Source organism: Choloepus didactylus, chromosome 5 (genome assembly GCF_015220235.1).
Source record: "Choloepus didactylus isolate mChoDid1 chromosome 5, mChoDid1.pri, whole genome shotgun sequence".
Classification (NCBI taxonomy): Eukaryota; Metazoa; Chordata; class Mammalia; order Pilosa; family Megalonychidae; genus Choloepus; species Choloepus didactylus.
In genome coordinates this window covers 113,218,626-113,235,089 of record NC_051311.1, presented here as the reverse complement: position 1 = coordinate 113,235,089, position 16,464 = coordinate 113,218,626, and the positions used below count along the sequence as shown (strand labels likewise).

General features: G+C 43.2%; 1 protein-coding gene across 6 annotated transcripts in view; it reads right to left on the bottom strand.

Annotated features, from left to right (window-relative positions):
* Positions 1 to 15,873, bottom strand: part of DYNC1I1 (dynein cytoplasmic 1 intermediate chain 1) — a 320,884-nt gene extending 305,011 nt beyond the window's left edge. For all 6 annotated transcript variants that reach the window (XM_037836734.1, XM_037836737.1, XM_037836735.1 and 3 more), the window contains exon 1: positions 15,667 to 15,873. The gene's annotated coding sequence lies outside the window, so the exon portion shown is untranslated. The remainder of the gene's footprint in view (positions 1 to 15,666) is intronic.
* Positions 15,874 to 16,464: the final 591 nt, after the last annotated feature.

Below are 16,464 nucleotides of genomic sequence, written 5' to 3'. Positions count from 1 at the left end.
TTGGAGAAAAATGATACTTCCAGAAATGGAGGGTCATGGCTTATTTCCCAAAGGTGGTGTCAGCATGAATGCAGAATACAACTCCAGGATTTGGCTGTTTGCAATTTGTCCCATCAGCACAAGCTTTATGTTCCCTTTAGAAAGCAAATACCCATCTGAAAGGCTTGGCTGCAAAGTCTCCAGCCTGGCCCAGCACACAGTACTTTGTACATGAGGATAACTTGGTGGTATAAGACAGGATTCAGAACAGATTTCTCAACCAGTCCTAAAAGGCTCAAACCCTTCTGATACATTTTTTTTTTTAATCCAAGGCTGTTTTTTTATAATTTAGCTAAAGTCAGTTTCAACCATCTGTCTCTTCAAGTGAAAATAGGAGGCAGGTTTATATATGTCAGCTTTTGAAGAAAACCAATACTGGCAGAAAGAATTAAAGCGGAAGAAGAATTATATCTTCATTTTCAGGACGATACTAAGGAGAAACAAAATATCCAAAGTAAGTAGTAACTCAATGAATACATTTCTCCCCTTCTTCACCTCTTAGGTGCCTCCATTCTTGACCATTCTTTGATTGAACACCACTGCAATTAGACCTTTGCCACCCAATCACATCCTCGGGATGTAGCAGAGAGGAAAAATAAAAGTGACGTCTCTGATCTGAGTGTAGACAATGTTAGGCATGGCGGTGGTAGGGAGTGATAACAGTGAGGTGCTCTCCAAGAGCTTGGACATAATGGAAATACAGCATGGTCATACTCAAAGTAGACTATATCTTAAAAGGCAGAACATCTCCTGAGTCAAAACCACGAAGGACTGTGCCAAAACATCAAAACTAGGCTTGACCAAATATAGTGGAAAAACACCACATAATCTGCTGTAACCAAACATAAAAATTGTTACAGTTAAAGGAGAATAGAGCCTTAAGTGGTAGGAAAATCAGGGTGAATTTTGCAGGTTGTCTCTCGAGTGTCCAGGGAAGAAGACGCCATCTTTCCCCTGCATCTGTTGGGAGAGTGGGCAAGATGGCACCAGATCGCTCTGCTTCATGCATCAGCTCTTTCTGTGCTCTGGCTCCATGTACATCCAATCTTCCAATCTTAATTTACAGTCTTCCCCACTTCAGTTAAAGGCAACCCCAACCATCCAGTTACTCAGACCAAAAACCTTGGAAATGTCCTTGATTTTCCTTTGTATCAAATTCCACATAGGATCCATTAGAAAATTCTTTGGGCTCTACCTTCCAAACATTTCCAGAATCTGGCTACTTTTCACCATCTCCCCTGCTATGGTCCTGTCCAAGCTACCATCATCTTTCATCTAGTTACTGCAAAAGCCTCCTAAACGGTCTCCTCATTTCTACCTTTGGCCCCCAACCCCTTGCAGTCTATTCTCTTCACAGCCGCTAATTTTGTTAAAGCAACAAGTGAGATCATGCCACTTCTCTGCTTAAAGCTCTCCAATGGCTCCCATCTCAGAGGAAAAGCCAAAGCCCTTGCAATGACCTCCATTGCCCTACACAAACCAACCTCATTATTTTTCTGATCTCATCTCTGGATACACTGGCCTCCTTACTGTTTCTCAAACACATCAAGCACACGCCACCTGCACTTGCCTGAACTGCTTTTCCCCTAAATATCTAAATGGCTTTCTTCTCCAAGACTTAATCAAATGTCACCTCTTTGAGGCCTTACTTGGTCACCCTATTTAGAATAGCAAACTACCCTCCCTCACATTGCCCCTGCATTCCCAAGTCTCCTCTGCTGCTTTATCCTTCTTTATTGCATGCATTACCACCTAATATATTCTAAAACATTCTCAAGTATTTTTTATTGTTTGTCTCTCCTCCTAGAATTTAAGCTCCAATGAAGATTTTGCCCATTTTGTTCAATGTATTGAATACCGCCAATACTTAAAACAGTGATTTACATATACTAGGTTCTCAATAAACAAATATTTTTTGAGTGAATTAACAAATTTGGCTTCAAAAATGTGCCTGAGTGAGTTCCCTCTCCACCTCCTGGCTTCATTCTCCATAAAAGGGCCAGTGTCCATGTTCCATTGGCTTTGGGATTCCCCCAGGTCTGGCCTCCCACACTATCTTCTCAACCCTTTACTTTGATCTGGTGTCCTCAATTGCCATCTTATTGCCACTTTTAGATTCTGTTGCTCCCTTTTGGATTTATTACATAATTGGACAATCTGCTTGATTTTTCAATGCCCATTTAGCCTCTAGGCTCAGATTTTAGGCCTTAATGTCCTTGTGCCAGTCATTTCCTAACAATGCCCTCCTAAGACCTCTGAGATCAAGGGTTCAGCAATCTGAGTTCCCAAGAGTTCTGACTTAAGCAAGGACATTGTGATCCAGTGGGAAGTTTCTCGTGGCAAGTTAGTGCACTGACATTTTATGTTTGTGGTCCAATATATAACATTCATGCATTGGTTTGGGTGAGTCCATCACTAGGCTGCTAGAGAATTTTGGCTACTTAAATACAATCTAACTTTTGAACCCTCAAAATTAAGACTCAGATTGATATCCTGCCTATCTGTGTAGCTAACTGCTGGCCTTAATCGTATCTCTGTCTCTGCAGATGCAATGTGATAGCTGACTATAGATAAGAACTTTTATGCCCAAGAGTATTACTTGGCCATATGCCCTCAGAACATGAACACACACACACACACACATATGCACACACACAAACACTGAACTCCCAAATCCTTTGGTGGATCAGAAAGCTGTCCTCCCTACACTTCCCGTGCCCTGCTGCAGTGACCCTTTGCAGGAAGGGGGTGTTGGTGAAGAGGCAGAAAGTAAAGAGGTTAGAATGAACTATCTCACATAAGAGTTATGAGAAAACTTCGGGTGTCTGAGCAAGATACCATACCTTTGTAAAGCAGGAAGAAGCACATTTATCAACCAAATCTTTGAATTTGCTAAGAGCTGGGAGATGCCACTAGTTGGCACCTTGATGCTAAAGTTATCTTTATGTTTATTCAATTTAATGAAAACTTGCTGAGCCTCTACAAAGTGTACTGTGCTTTTCTGGGTGCTGTGTGTCTTACACAAATGATTAAGACATGGTCTATGTCAAAAAGCTTGTAATATTGGAAGGTCTGAAAACAATGGTTCTGTGGCAAGTATATGATAAAGATGTAAAACACTAAAAGGGAGCATGAAGGAACTGGAGCATGGAGTAGGCTTCATGAAGGAGGGGCCCCAAAAGCTAGAGATTGAAATGTGGGTAGGATGTGAACTAGGGAAGCATTTCCTGTGGGAGAGGAGCTAGCAAGAGCGAGATGACAGAGGACGAAACAGCAGCCCGGGTTCCGAGAATGGAAAACAGTTCAATCGGGTGATGTGGTCAGAGGGGGTGGCGGTGGAGACAGGTGCAGGAGGAGACAAGCTGGAAAGGTGGGTATTTCATGTTACTCTCTCAGGTCATAACTGACCAGGCCAATTGTTTCTACCCCTTGGTCCCAATAAGAAAGTTACTATTTTTTAGACATTTAATTTCTTGAGAATCAAATATTTCCACCTGAAACCAATCCAATCTTGAAAATGTGTTAACCAATGCAAACAGCTAGAATTAACACTTCCTTTACATATCACACCTTCGCTGTATATAATCAAACAAGTGAGAAATTAACTGTTCAAAATAGGTATGTTAGTATTTGTAATATATTATTTACATAAGATAAGCATTCAGAATGGGAGCTCTATACTCCAAGTAATCTCTTAGTTTTCTGTTCTTCACAACATAAAAAAAAAATAAAATATTTGGGGGTTTCTAGCACATATGCCTTTGAAATAATAGAATTCTGTAGCCTCTGTTGTTGGGAGGGTTTATCAGGCTTTGAGCATCCTCAGGGTATATTAAGAGGCTGCTGAATGACAGATAAATGAATAAATGAAACAATGAGCCTCAACTGCGTGATGGGCAAGCAAGTTTTGTTTGTTTTTAATGGTAATTACAAGCTGTTAAACTTCCTTCAACTCGGCCTGACACTGTTAGAGCATTCCTAATGTCTGGAAAGTAACAGGAGCTCAGTGGGAATGTTTGTTGAATGACTGAATGACTGTTACAACCTGAGCAGTTACATGGGAAGGAAGTGGACAAAGATGGTCACATTTCTTTTTCTAGCTGGGCACCTGCCTCCTTGTTTATGCTGGCCCTAGCTGAATGGCAGAACCTGGTCAAAATTAAGGGTGATGTAAGGGTCTATCTGGTACAGGGAGTCATAGAGTCTTAAATTTGGAAAATAAATAAATTAGAGATCACCAATTGATGGTCTGACCTCAATAATCCCCTCAGAGACAATCTTCACTGAAGGTGGTATGCTTGGACTCTACTAGGCATTGCAACGTACTACCTCACAGGCACCCAGTCCATCCATTTTTTGAGCAGTTTTAATCATTCAAAGATTCTCCATTATACACTAAGACTCTCCTTGTCACGAGAAATCTGGTCTACAAGAGATAGGTGTCCTCATATTAGCCAAAGATAGGGTCTCGGGCCCTCACCTGTTTACAGCTCCCAACCTCTGCAGCATCACCTCAAGCTCCTCCCACCCTGCACTGAAGGAGTGGTGGAGTGAGGGAAAAGCCACAAAAGATATACAGAAGAGAAAGGGTAAGTATTTGCCAAGATGATCTACACAGTTTCCCCTCCACGGTGTCAAGTCTCAGGCTCACAAAGCATTTACCTGTGGGGCTGGTCGCAAGTACACGGCCCTTTTAACTTTCTGGAATCAAAGAAGCAGAATGTCTTCATGATTCAGCCACCACAGATTTGTATCACAATGGCTTTTTATTTAATGTGTCTTTGGAGTGTTGGAGTGGGTACAGGAGTCTAGGAAATGTACCCTCAGTAGACCTGAATTCCGTGATTGGACTAGAGATAATTTACTAGAGATCTCTAGAATAAGGTTGCCCCACAAGCTGGGGAAAATACTGACTGACCATCTTGCCCTTCCGATGTACCTACCCTGAGCCAGGTACTGCTCTAATTGGGCCTAAACAGAACTGTTGAGCATTACCCAGACCGCATTCACATTGGTCCCAGATGTCCAACAGGTGACACACTTCAGGAAATGAATATTTGTAATAACCATAACAAAATAACTCAAGGGTGGGGTGTGGGGGTAAATCCTATAATGAAAGGATAATTAAGTGGGATTTATTCTTTTAAACTTCACAAAAACACTAAGAAGTGGGTACTATTATCAGCCCTGTTTTACAGATGAAAAAAAAGAGGCACAGGGAGGCAGAGTGGCTTGTCAAGGTCACAGAGCTAGTAAGTCATGAAACTGGGGTTTTGAACCCTTGTGCCAGAGCTCATGCTCTTTTACTATCTCTTAATCACTGTCATAATTTGTTCTGGGACCAAATCAAGTCCAAGAACAATGGAGGATGAAAATAAAACACTAACACAAATGGTTTTTGTCTGGTTGGAACAGACATCTGGATAGTTTGTAAATTCAAATTATTCTCTTAAGTACTAACTGCTTCCCTTCTTTGAATCTTGATTGCACTTTGTTATACCTCTATTAGGCATTTGTCACATTGCACCACATTCTAGATTTTGAACTTTTCTGTTTTCCCCCATCAGATATCCATCACTAAGGTCTACCCCTTGTTCATCTTCACATACTCACAAAGCACTCAATCTTGCCCATAACTGGCACTCCATAAATACCAGATGAATGTTCTTGACCAGAATTGAAAAACTACTTAAGGAAGCACATTTTCCCCCCTAAAATTTTCCCCCATCTTTTTTTCATTATCAGTAAATCTAGATTTGTGAGCTCATTAATTCAAGGAAATTGTTATTAGTAATCATGATGCTAAAATAATTTATATGCATTTTATATTCTGCATGAGCATCCTTTTCAGGTACTACCAAAGTTGGATGATGAAACCACTGAATGTGTGGTTCTACCCTAGCCAGCTTCTCTAGGGATGTCTTGTAGAGACTGTAGTTAGCAGCAGAAGCAGGCAGCCCTAGTGTAAGTCCTCCCTACAAGAGTCATTTGGGTTTACCACAAAAATTCCAGATCCCCGCCCCTTCGGGCACACGGTAGGACTATCCTTCCCGACTCTTTTGTAGTCAGGCAGGGCCATGAGCCTTGCTTTGGCCAATGCAGTGAGGGTGGAGGTCCTGGGTACCACTTCTGGGAGGAAGCTCAGATCCACGTGCAGCTCGCCACATTCTCTTCCCCAGCCACAGGGATTAGGGCGAAGCCTCTTTCATCTTGGGTCTCTGAGTGAATATGGGAGCAGAACCCCTTGTCAACCCACAATGGCCATATAGCATGAGCAAGAAGAATCTTCTGTCGTGTTATGCCCCTGAGGTTTGGGAGTCTTTTTTAAGCATCAGGAACCACTCTAACCTGATCAATATTCGGGATTCTCCCCTGATCCAAATCCAATGACCCAGAATTCTGGTCACTTTCACCTTCCTTGATTTAACGTTGGCAATGGCATATACCCTTCTTTACTTTCCCCGTCTAAGACTCACTGAGGAACGCCCCCAGTGGAGGATGTGAAGAGGATGTCACCAAGTGTCACTATTAACCACACAGCCAGCAAAACATGTGCCCTGAGTAAAAGTGGCTTCCCCCAGGGGGTTCAGAAACCATTCTTTCCATGTGTTGCCTGATGTTTTGGAAGGTAGAGGTGGTTTTGACAGTGCTAAGGGGCGATGTTTCCAACACCCTGGCCCTTCTTCAAAAGTGAAGTTCTACCTAATTTACTGAGGTAAATGGCTCAGGGTGGGCAAAACACAGCAGGGAAAGGAGAAATGTGAAGAGAGCACCTTCCCCTTCTCTATAACTGTCCCATAACTTACTTTTCTATCTACTTTAAACTAAACTCTACAATTTGTTAGCATTCAAATTTTAGGAATTCATATTTCTTTATTGTTACAAGCAAAGATTCTCAAGAGAAATGAGCACAGATTCCCTCTTCAAAATCTATGACATAAGATGGGGATTTCACTGTTGCTTTACAGGCCAATTACTTTTCAGCAGCACTTGAAAAATGTTTAAAAACTTCTAAAAGGAAGCAAGGAAATCTGTAAGTATCACAAACTTCAAACCTGGCCTTTGCGATGTCCTTGGGTGGCCCATATTTGCATTGAGAGATTTAGTTTGGCATTTTAACTTACGTAAATAGAGTCTCACTTTCCTCTGAGCCTGAAACCATTCAAAGAGGGAAGATCTTTCCAAATCAGCGGTAACCTATACCTGCTAAAAGTAAACAGTCACACTTTTCAAGGAAACAGGAAGAGACTTTTTTTGTTGTTATTCTTTCTTCCACAAAATATACACCAATTCCCACAACCCCTTGCCATTTTAATACTAATTCAGCAGATAGTGAAATAGGAGCTGCACAGGTCATTTTAAAAAGCAACACTGTATCAAAACACACATTCCCCACAGGGCCTGCTATCCCTTCAGTCATCCAAAACTGCGAACTACTGCAATTCTACAAATTCAATCTGAGGCAGATTCCCACAGCCATCTCCTCTACATGGGCTCATTTTAGCATCCAACAACTCGGTACACTTTTAAAAGCTTCCATATGGTGCACTGTGAGATCTAAAACCACTTTCAAAAGGAGAAGACTTCACTCCATTTCAATTAGTACAATTTTCAGCTTCTTAGACAAAGAAAGACACTATTTCAGGTCAGAGTAGACAATCTAGCGTATATTCTAAAAGGAACGGATTGGAGGTACAGGATATAAACTGTTGAGTTATTACTTATTCACTAGAGCTATTTAAAATGCACTCATTGCTCTAGACATCAGAATAAAATACAAATCCGATAACGAATCAAAATTCCCCTCCCCCCACCACAAAGGAGCCAGAGTAGTGGACTGCTCAAAGGAGAGTGTCAGATCAAAGCTAGACCAAAAGGATTTGCCTAAAGAGTTCATAAAGGAAAACAAAGGACTCAAACCAACTTGCCTGTCATTTCTAGAAAGAAACATTGTCCTCTTGAAGCCTCCCCTTCCCCCAGCACAAATGCTCAATGTGATCCTGATTCAGGAAGGCAAGGTTTCCAGAATTCTAGACATTCATATTGGACCCAGACACACAATGGGTGGTACACATCAGGGAGTGAATGTTTTAACTAAACACATTCAAATGATCTAAGGAGAGAGAATTAAGTCCTACAAGAAATGGAAAATTCAGTGGGATTTATTCTGGCTAGCATTTTAGATGAGCAAGTGCTTGTTGAGCATCTACCATGTGGCAGACTCCTGCTGGAACACGCAAAGGTGCCTTGAGGGGCCGACAATCAAGGTGGGGAAAGAGGTATGCACAGAAGTAAGAATAATTCAAGATAAAATTAACAGAGAGCAAATCTCGGGATCAGAGGAGGGCATGAAAAGGCTAGAGAGTGATACTGTTGCCACTGGATAATAAAAAGCAGCTTCCAAGCACTGAGCAGGTGGCCTGTACCGGGCCCTGTACACTCACTATCTGTACTCCTCACAACAACTTTTCAAGCCAGGTTATCATTATTCCCACTTCACAGAAGAAACTGAGGCTTACATAGACAGAAAGTGGGATATCTGACCTCTTCATTCCCTTACTTTATGCTGCCTCTTAGATGCTGTGCTCTTAATATCTTATAAAAGACCAAACAAACAAATGGACTGAAATTAAAGCAAGAAAAGATTCCCATGAGAAACCAAACCATCTAAAGCCATCTCAACTTTGGCATTCTTGACATTTTGGGCCACATAATTCTTTGTCATGAGAGACTGTCCAGTACACTGTAGAAGGCTTAGCAGCAAGATGCCAGTGGAGCCGTCCCTCTCAGTTATGACGATCAGAATGTCTTTAGACATTGTTGAATGTCCCCTGAGGGGCACAATCACCCCTGGATGAAAACCACTGATCTAATGAAACCCTGAAATGGGAGGCTTTCTGTAAATCACTAAATGGAGGAGAGACAGCTATCCATTCAGTCAATTGCCTAAGGGCAGGAGATGGGACCAGACGCCCTGTGCCATTCCTTCTACTCTACCAATGACTAGTTTGAGCCACTGAAAAGGAGGGCAGTGCACTGACTGCTGACACCTGCCCACGATGATCCATAAAAGGAAGCACCTGTGCTAGTTAAATTCGCTATCTTCAAACTGGCAATTGCATATTGCTGGCAGCCTGTCTTAGTTTTCCAGGCTGCTACAGGAATTTACTGGCTCAGGGTTTCAGAGGCTAGAAGGTTTGCTTGCTCCCCAGGTCTGGCTGGCCAGTAATCCTTGGTTTCCTTGGTTTTCCCGTCATATGGTAAGGTCTTCTCCTTTTTCTTCTGGGTTCCTGTTGACTTCCAGCTTCTGGCTTTCCCCTGTGGCTTTCTCTAACTATGTCCAAATTTCTTCTGCTTATAAAGGACTCCAGTAATCAGATTAAGGCTTGCCCTTAATCAGGCCACACCCTAAAAAACAACATTTCTAACAGATCCTATTTATACTGGGCTCACACCCACAGGAATCTAGACTAAGGTCAAGAACATGTGTTTTGGGGGGCACATAATTCAACCTTCTACACAGTCCATGAAAACTTCCTAAAGCATGTGCCAGCAAGGAAAGAGCCAACAGCATTCATTCCAGATCCACAGCTTCTATCTGTCTCCCTTCCTACAACTGATCTGCCAGAGAACATGCTTACAGATGTGGAATCATTCAGAACCTCCTTTCCCACCTCCATTTTCACAGAAGCCCCCTTCTTCCGAATTTCTTTTTTTTTTAAAAAAGGAAAGCCAAATCTTACATTGATGCTTTACCACAGGATACAAAAACATTCTTTGCTAAAGAGCTTCTTGTACTTTTTAAATAGCGGTTGGTATAGTATTTAGATTTTAAATGGGTACAAAGAATGAGGTCACCATTTTGTAACGTCAACATTTACAATATGCTGGGAAAAAACCTTCTTTAAGACTCTTACTTATGAAGAAAAATGTTAGGTGACAACCTAAAACATGGAGGGGGGGGGCAGCAGAATATTCAAAAATTATTTTGGTGGGTACAGGAGAGAAATGATTTAAAGCATAATGAAGCACATTGGTAACTTCTCCCAGGCATTTCAAGTGCAATCATCCCCTACAGTGCTTAAGACTCATTAATTTTAGTAAAAAGAATATCCTCCACTCGAACATAAATTCCTGCCTTGGTACCACTGTGTGTTTGCTGCACTGTTGACATTAGCTATTCTGCCCCCTCAAATGAAGCAATAGGTTGTTCTAAAAGAGTAGAGCAAGCATGAAGCGAGGGTAAAAGAATGGTAACGATAAAAAAAATATTTTGGAAGCAAGAGCAGCTGCTTGTGAGATTCTTAGGATTAATATGAACCAAAAACTAAAGGGCATGTGGGCTGACTGATAAGCAGGGGTCCTTCTAGGATTTAGTACCAAGCAAATGTTCCGGATCATATCACAACCACTATTTCATCTAAGTCCCAGAACACTGAGCAGCTCTGAATTCTGCTTTGAAGTAAATTCATCTTTGCAATGAATAAACTTTTGACTTGCAGCTACCCCTGTAAGAGCATCTTGGGACTGTCAAAGGTGTGGACTGCTATTCATTTGGTGCTAAGCAAGATACCAGGCCACCCTTAAGAATCAAACATGTGGCGCTTCAGCACACCCCAAGGAAAAGTGGGGCCAGCTTATCCTCTGCCACGCTGAGATGCATATAATTTTCACCTTCCCCTCTGATAACAAATTTAGCTTCTCCTATCAGTGTGTGAGCATGTTCTTGAGGGACTTTCAGTTCTGTCACAATAAAAAGCTACAGTACTTTCTGGTATCCCACACAGATACAGAAACAATGAGATACGGTGGCAAGAGAATGGACTTGGGAATCAGGCCAACCTGCATTTGAAACATGGTCCTTCCCCTAACTGGCCTGATGTAACCTTGGCCAAGTTACTTCCTCTCTCCAAACCTTAGATTCTTGTTTGTCAAATAAATACAAAAATGTCCACTTTACAGGGATGTTGGGATGATTAAATGCAGTAGCATGTCCATAAAGCACCCTGAATATATATGCACAGCATGCTTGCCCAGTGCGAGGGCTGCCTGCCTCTCCCGGAGGCCTCACTTGGTCGGGGCATGTTAGCATACGCTCACCTCAACAGCAAAAGGCCAAAGAGTCCCAGGAGCCAAGGACAACTTTTCCTATACTGGCTCTGACAGGTTCCTTTGGTATCAAACTTATTTTCAACACATCTCAGCAGAGTGGCCTCTTATCCTCCCCCTTTTCCTAAACAGCGTGCTTAAACCAGCGGATCCTAATCTCTTTTTAGTCACAATTACCCAATATTTTCCCTAGAAAACTGCATTTAGGCACAAATGCACAAAATTCTGTATCAATTTTAATGGGTTCACTGACTACCTGGAAACAATGTATGTGCCTGCTCTCCAGGATGCCTATGGACCCCTGTTGGAGAGCCCTCCTCTAAACAAAGAATTGGGATATTTATGAACATGTGGGCTCCCACGGCTTGGTCCCTGGATGGCCGTTTCTACATTACAACATAAGCTTCACCCTGACATTCTGGTGCCAGGTCTCCTCCAGAGAGAAGGCAATGGAAATCAGTCCAGTGTATTGATGAAAAGACACCGGTCAAGAATACTATATTTTTTAAAAAATATTTACTGTGGCAACATATATATAACATAAAATTTTCCATTTTAACCACTTTTAATATACAATTCAGCAGCATTAATTATGTCCTCAATGTTGTACTAAGTTCACCACCATTTGTTACCAAAACTTTTCCATCACCTCAAACAGAAACTCTGTACCCATTAAGTATTAACTCCCCGTTCCTCTACCCCTCACCCCTGATAAACTGTAATCTACTTTCTGTTCTATGAATCTGCATTTTCTACTTATTTCATATAAGAGAAATCACATAATTTTTGTCCTTTCATATCTGGCTTATGTTACTCAATATGATGTCTTCAACGCTCACCTATGTTGCAGCATGTATCAGAACTTCATTAAGAGGAATAATTTTTACATGGACCTTGGCAAGGATTTATAAATTTCAAAGAAGTAAAATGAAAGTTGAATTAAGTTAATTCTTAAAAGAAGTCAACTCTAGAAGTTCACTGTCCCAGCAAAGTTCCCCAAAAGAATATTTTTTTCACATTTTCTAGGAGACATAGGAACCACAAAAGTTTCTGTTAAGAGGGATGGGTCCCTATTTAAGTGTGTAACCATTTATATGGTATTGGAGAGACAAAAAGTGTTATGGGCAATTAGCTTGTCTCAGTAAGGGGATAGCACCAGCCCACTATTTGATTTCAAAATGCTATGGTCCTACTTTGAGTTTGCCATATTGTCCGCAGCCACCAGTCAGCTGGCAAAAATGTATGGCTACTGTTATAGTTAGGTTCATGTGTCAACTTGGCCAGGTGATGGTGTCCATGTGTCTGGTCAAGCAAGCACTGGCCTAACCATTACGGCAAGACCATTTGTGACTGGTTAATAAACCAGAAGGCTAGTTTATTAAATCATCAATTTACTGCACCTGTGACTGATTACATCAATGAAGGGGGTGTCTTCCTCAATAAGAGATTCAATCAGCTGGATTTAATCCAGTCAGTTGAAGACTTTTAAGGGAGAAAGAGAGAGAATCATCACTTTTTCTTCGGCTAGCCAGCGAAGCGTTTCCTAGAGTTCACTGTATACCTTCATCAGCATTGCCATTTGCTGCCTGCCCTACAGAAGTTGGACTCGTGCATTCCCACATTTGCATGAGACACTTTTATAAAATCTTACATTTACAGATCTCTTTTGTTGCTCTGTTTCCCTAGAGAACCCTAATTAATACAGCTACACTTGTGGCTTAAAAGACATAAACATGGCTCACAGGGAAGTTGGGCAGCAAGTCTGAAACAGACCTGCTCTGCCTTTTGTTCTCCTCACAGAAGACAGGAGGCAAAATGGTTGTGAGATCTGGTTCTAGAGTCAGTCTGAGGGTCTGATTTGAATGCTGTCTCTGCCATTTATTACCTATGACCTCGAGTGAGTCACAACTCAGTTTGGTCATCTATAAAATATGGGTACTAATATTGACTTCATAGGACTGATATAAGGATTAAATGAGATAATGTAAGAAAAAAGTCTAGTATTCAAACTTTGAAAAGTAATCTACAGAACAGTTATATGGCATAGAGTAGTGGCAACAAGTCCAGGACAGGAGTCAGACTGCCTGGGTTCAGATCATGGCTCAACCACTTACTAGTTGAGCAATCTTAGGAAAGTTACTTGACATCTTTGTGTCTTAATTTCCTCATCTGTAAAATAAGATTACAAGCAATATCTACTTCATAGGGTTTTTGTGAGGTTTAAAAATATTAATACATTTAAAAGTATTTTTAAATGCAACACCTGGTAAATGTTCAAAAGTTTTAGCTATTATTTCAACCTTTGTTTTATTGGGGGAGCAAAGTATAGGGGAACAAAGGAATGAGGGAATATATAGTTATGTTTGCTACAGATGAGTGTGACCTTTTCTTTCAGTGCTAGGTTAAGTAACAGAAAGAAATGGGGAGACTGGGAAGAATGAAAGGCCCATAGAGGTAACTGTAGGTAGGGTGTGTGCACACTGTCTGTGCTGAGGTTGCTGGGTTGGAAGGCTTGGCATGTGTTTTACAAGACTGGCCAACATGGCTTTATGAGAATGAACAGAGTGGCACTCCAGGCTGGATCCCCAAGAGCTGCTAGACTTGACACTGGAGTCAACAGAAAGGTCATTTGTTAAAGGCAGCAGACTCAGGAAGGAGTGTTCGGGGAAGTAGGAGTGGGAAGAAAGCTGAGAGTCCTCTCTTGGTCATAAAACATGATACCAGAAATGCTGGGTGACTTCCTCTTGTCATCTCAGGTGTTATTCAGAAACTAGGGACCAGGGATCACCACCGTTAAGAACTTTGCCCCTTTCTCCAGTGGGTTGTACTTGTTTTCTCTGTACACGTCCCCAGTGGTGATCACCCCTAATGATGAAAACCTTTTAACACCAAACAGCCTCGGGACATGTTCTCAGTAAGATAGGAGGGAAGGCTGGGTGTGAGGAGGGGCTGTGAGCCACCTCTCTCCTCCCAGGGACAATGCACAAGAGGCAGCACCCAGAGGCCCAAAAGGAGAGGAAGCAAGTATGTCCTGCCTGAGGCCTGAGGCAAAGAAGAAAAAGAGAGATAAGGGGGATGTTCTGAGCCCAAAACAGGACCTAATGCTATAGAGGCTGGAAAAGCAAGCCCCAATACCAACAATGGTGCTGGAAGATTTTAAGAGGAATGGCTCGTGGAGGACCCTAGGAACTACTGGACTTGGTTCCTGTGGAGAACATTTGGTGACTTAGTGGTAGGAGCGTCAGATTTTATTTTGTTGAGGTAAATGGTCAGAAGAGCAGAATTTGGGCCCTTTTTCAAAGACAGCAAGTCTTTGGGAGAAAACTTGGCATTTTAAATAATCAAAGGATATATTACTTGCACTCTCACTAGAGCCCTCAGAATGCAATTTGCACCAAATGCTCTTATTTCAAATTAATTAATACTAATCAACATGTTTCTCATAATTTCCACAATGAACAGAAGTCATATATACATAGACAGCCACCCATATCTGTGCTAGTACTAGGCATACAATGTCTACTGCTGTTAACCAAGCCTTACTGTTAGCTCTGACTTCTGCTAATCTGGAATATTTGGAAGCAATTTTTCACAAGTCTGAGCTATAATAATTTCACATTGCCCACTAAGAATGCATTCCAGGCAAGAAAATGGCTGGCTACATGTCCTTGCCCTTTACCTAATGGTACAAACCCGTATAAGGAGTTTATTCCATTTTCTGCATTGTCTTTCTGATTTTCTAAGTAATTTCCTGTCCTGATCCTGGGCTTCTTTTTAACCTTATTAGCCAAGGTACAAGTCATGAGACTCCTGCACATTCAGTTCCCACAGTGTTGCAAGGACAACTGCCCTTATGATGACGCCGCACAGAATTACAAGGCCAGAGAGATTTGGGGTGGAAGTGGGGGAAGGAGAGCAAGGTGCCAGGAAAGTGTTTACAAAAACACATCCTCCAGTCACACTTTTTTGCAGCATTGAGCGACACTGGCATCTTCTTGCATGAGTGTTTAATTAATGCCCTGATGGAAGTGCATTCGCTCCTTCTGACTTTGCTGGTAGCAACGGCATCTAGAAGCTTTGCAGATAGCTCGAAAATGTAATCAAACAGCATCCTTTCCGTGGCTCTGCAGCTCCCCCCTCCCCCAGGGGCCGTCGGCTGGTGGCCCAGAGGGATGCGGATTCCACCACCGCTTCCCTTCTACTCCCTGGGAGAGGACCGAAGCGGGGTGCACTGGGACGCCCCTCCCAGACCACAAGGTGGGCGACTAGGTGATCACACCACGAAGCTTCCTCTTTTGCCCTCGCCTTTGGGCTCGGCCGGGAGCGGCAGCAGGGGGCTGCCACTGGGGGGCTCTGGCCGCGTTTGGGCACAGCGGAGCACGCAGGAGCCTAGGAAAGGGGCCCAAGGAAGAGTCAGGCTGCAGCGGCCGCAGCTACAGACAGACGACGGGGCGGGGAGGGATGGGAGGGGCGCGGAGGCAGCGGCCCGCAAGAGCGCGGCATCCCGACTCCGTTTACCTGGACGCTTTAGGCAGCCGCAGAACTGGATTCCCGGACCGCGGCAGCAGCGCGGCGTCTCCCGAGCCGAGGAGGCGGCGGCGGAGCGGGACCGGCTGCGCGCAGGCGGCTCCCGAGGGCGGCGCTGCCCGGCGCGGGCAGGATGTGCTGTCTCACGCTGCGCGGGCCGCTCGGCTCGTGCTCCTCCGGGAGCGATCACTTCCTCTCTCTCCCCGAGCCTGACACTGACAGCTCCCCCAGAGCACCCAGTCTGCGGGACTCGCCCCGCCCCCGGCCCACGCCCTCCACGCCCCGCACGCCTCCCGCAGGAGGGCCCTCGGCTCTCCCTCTCCCGCACCAGGTTTCGCCATGAGCCGGTGGCGCCGGCCCACAGGCTGGTGGTGAGGACTCGGAGAGGTCCACTGGTTTATCCCTCTGCATCTGCCATCAGCAGGACTCACACCTAAGTTCTGTAAACAGAAAAGCTTTAATATTTAGGAAGCTTCTGCTGACATAACACGACTGAACAACTTTCACTCCCTGACAACTACACTTTAAGGTCATTTAAGAAGAAAGAGAGAAAGGTCAGATCCAATCGCTACACACAGTGATTTACAGGTCTGATTTATCCCTGTTTTTCTTAGAAGAAAAAAAAAATAGGTTGACTCTGCAACATTGCTTCTTAGAGTCCTATCTTTTAAAAAATCTGGGCAAACATTTCTGGACGACTCCAAAGCTAGCCATAACACCTAAGTTCTAAGGCCCAGAACTGGAGCTTGGAATTCTAACCAATGGCAGTTCGGCAGCGTTTTATAGGTA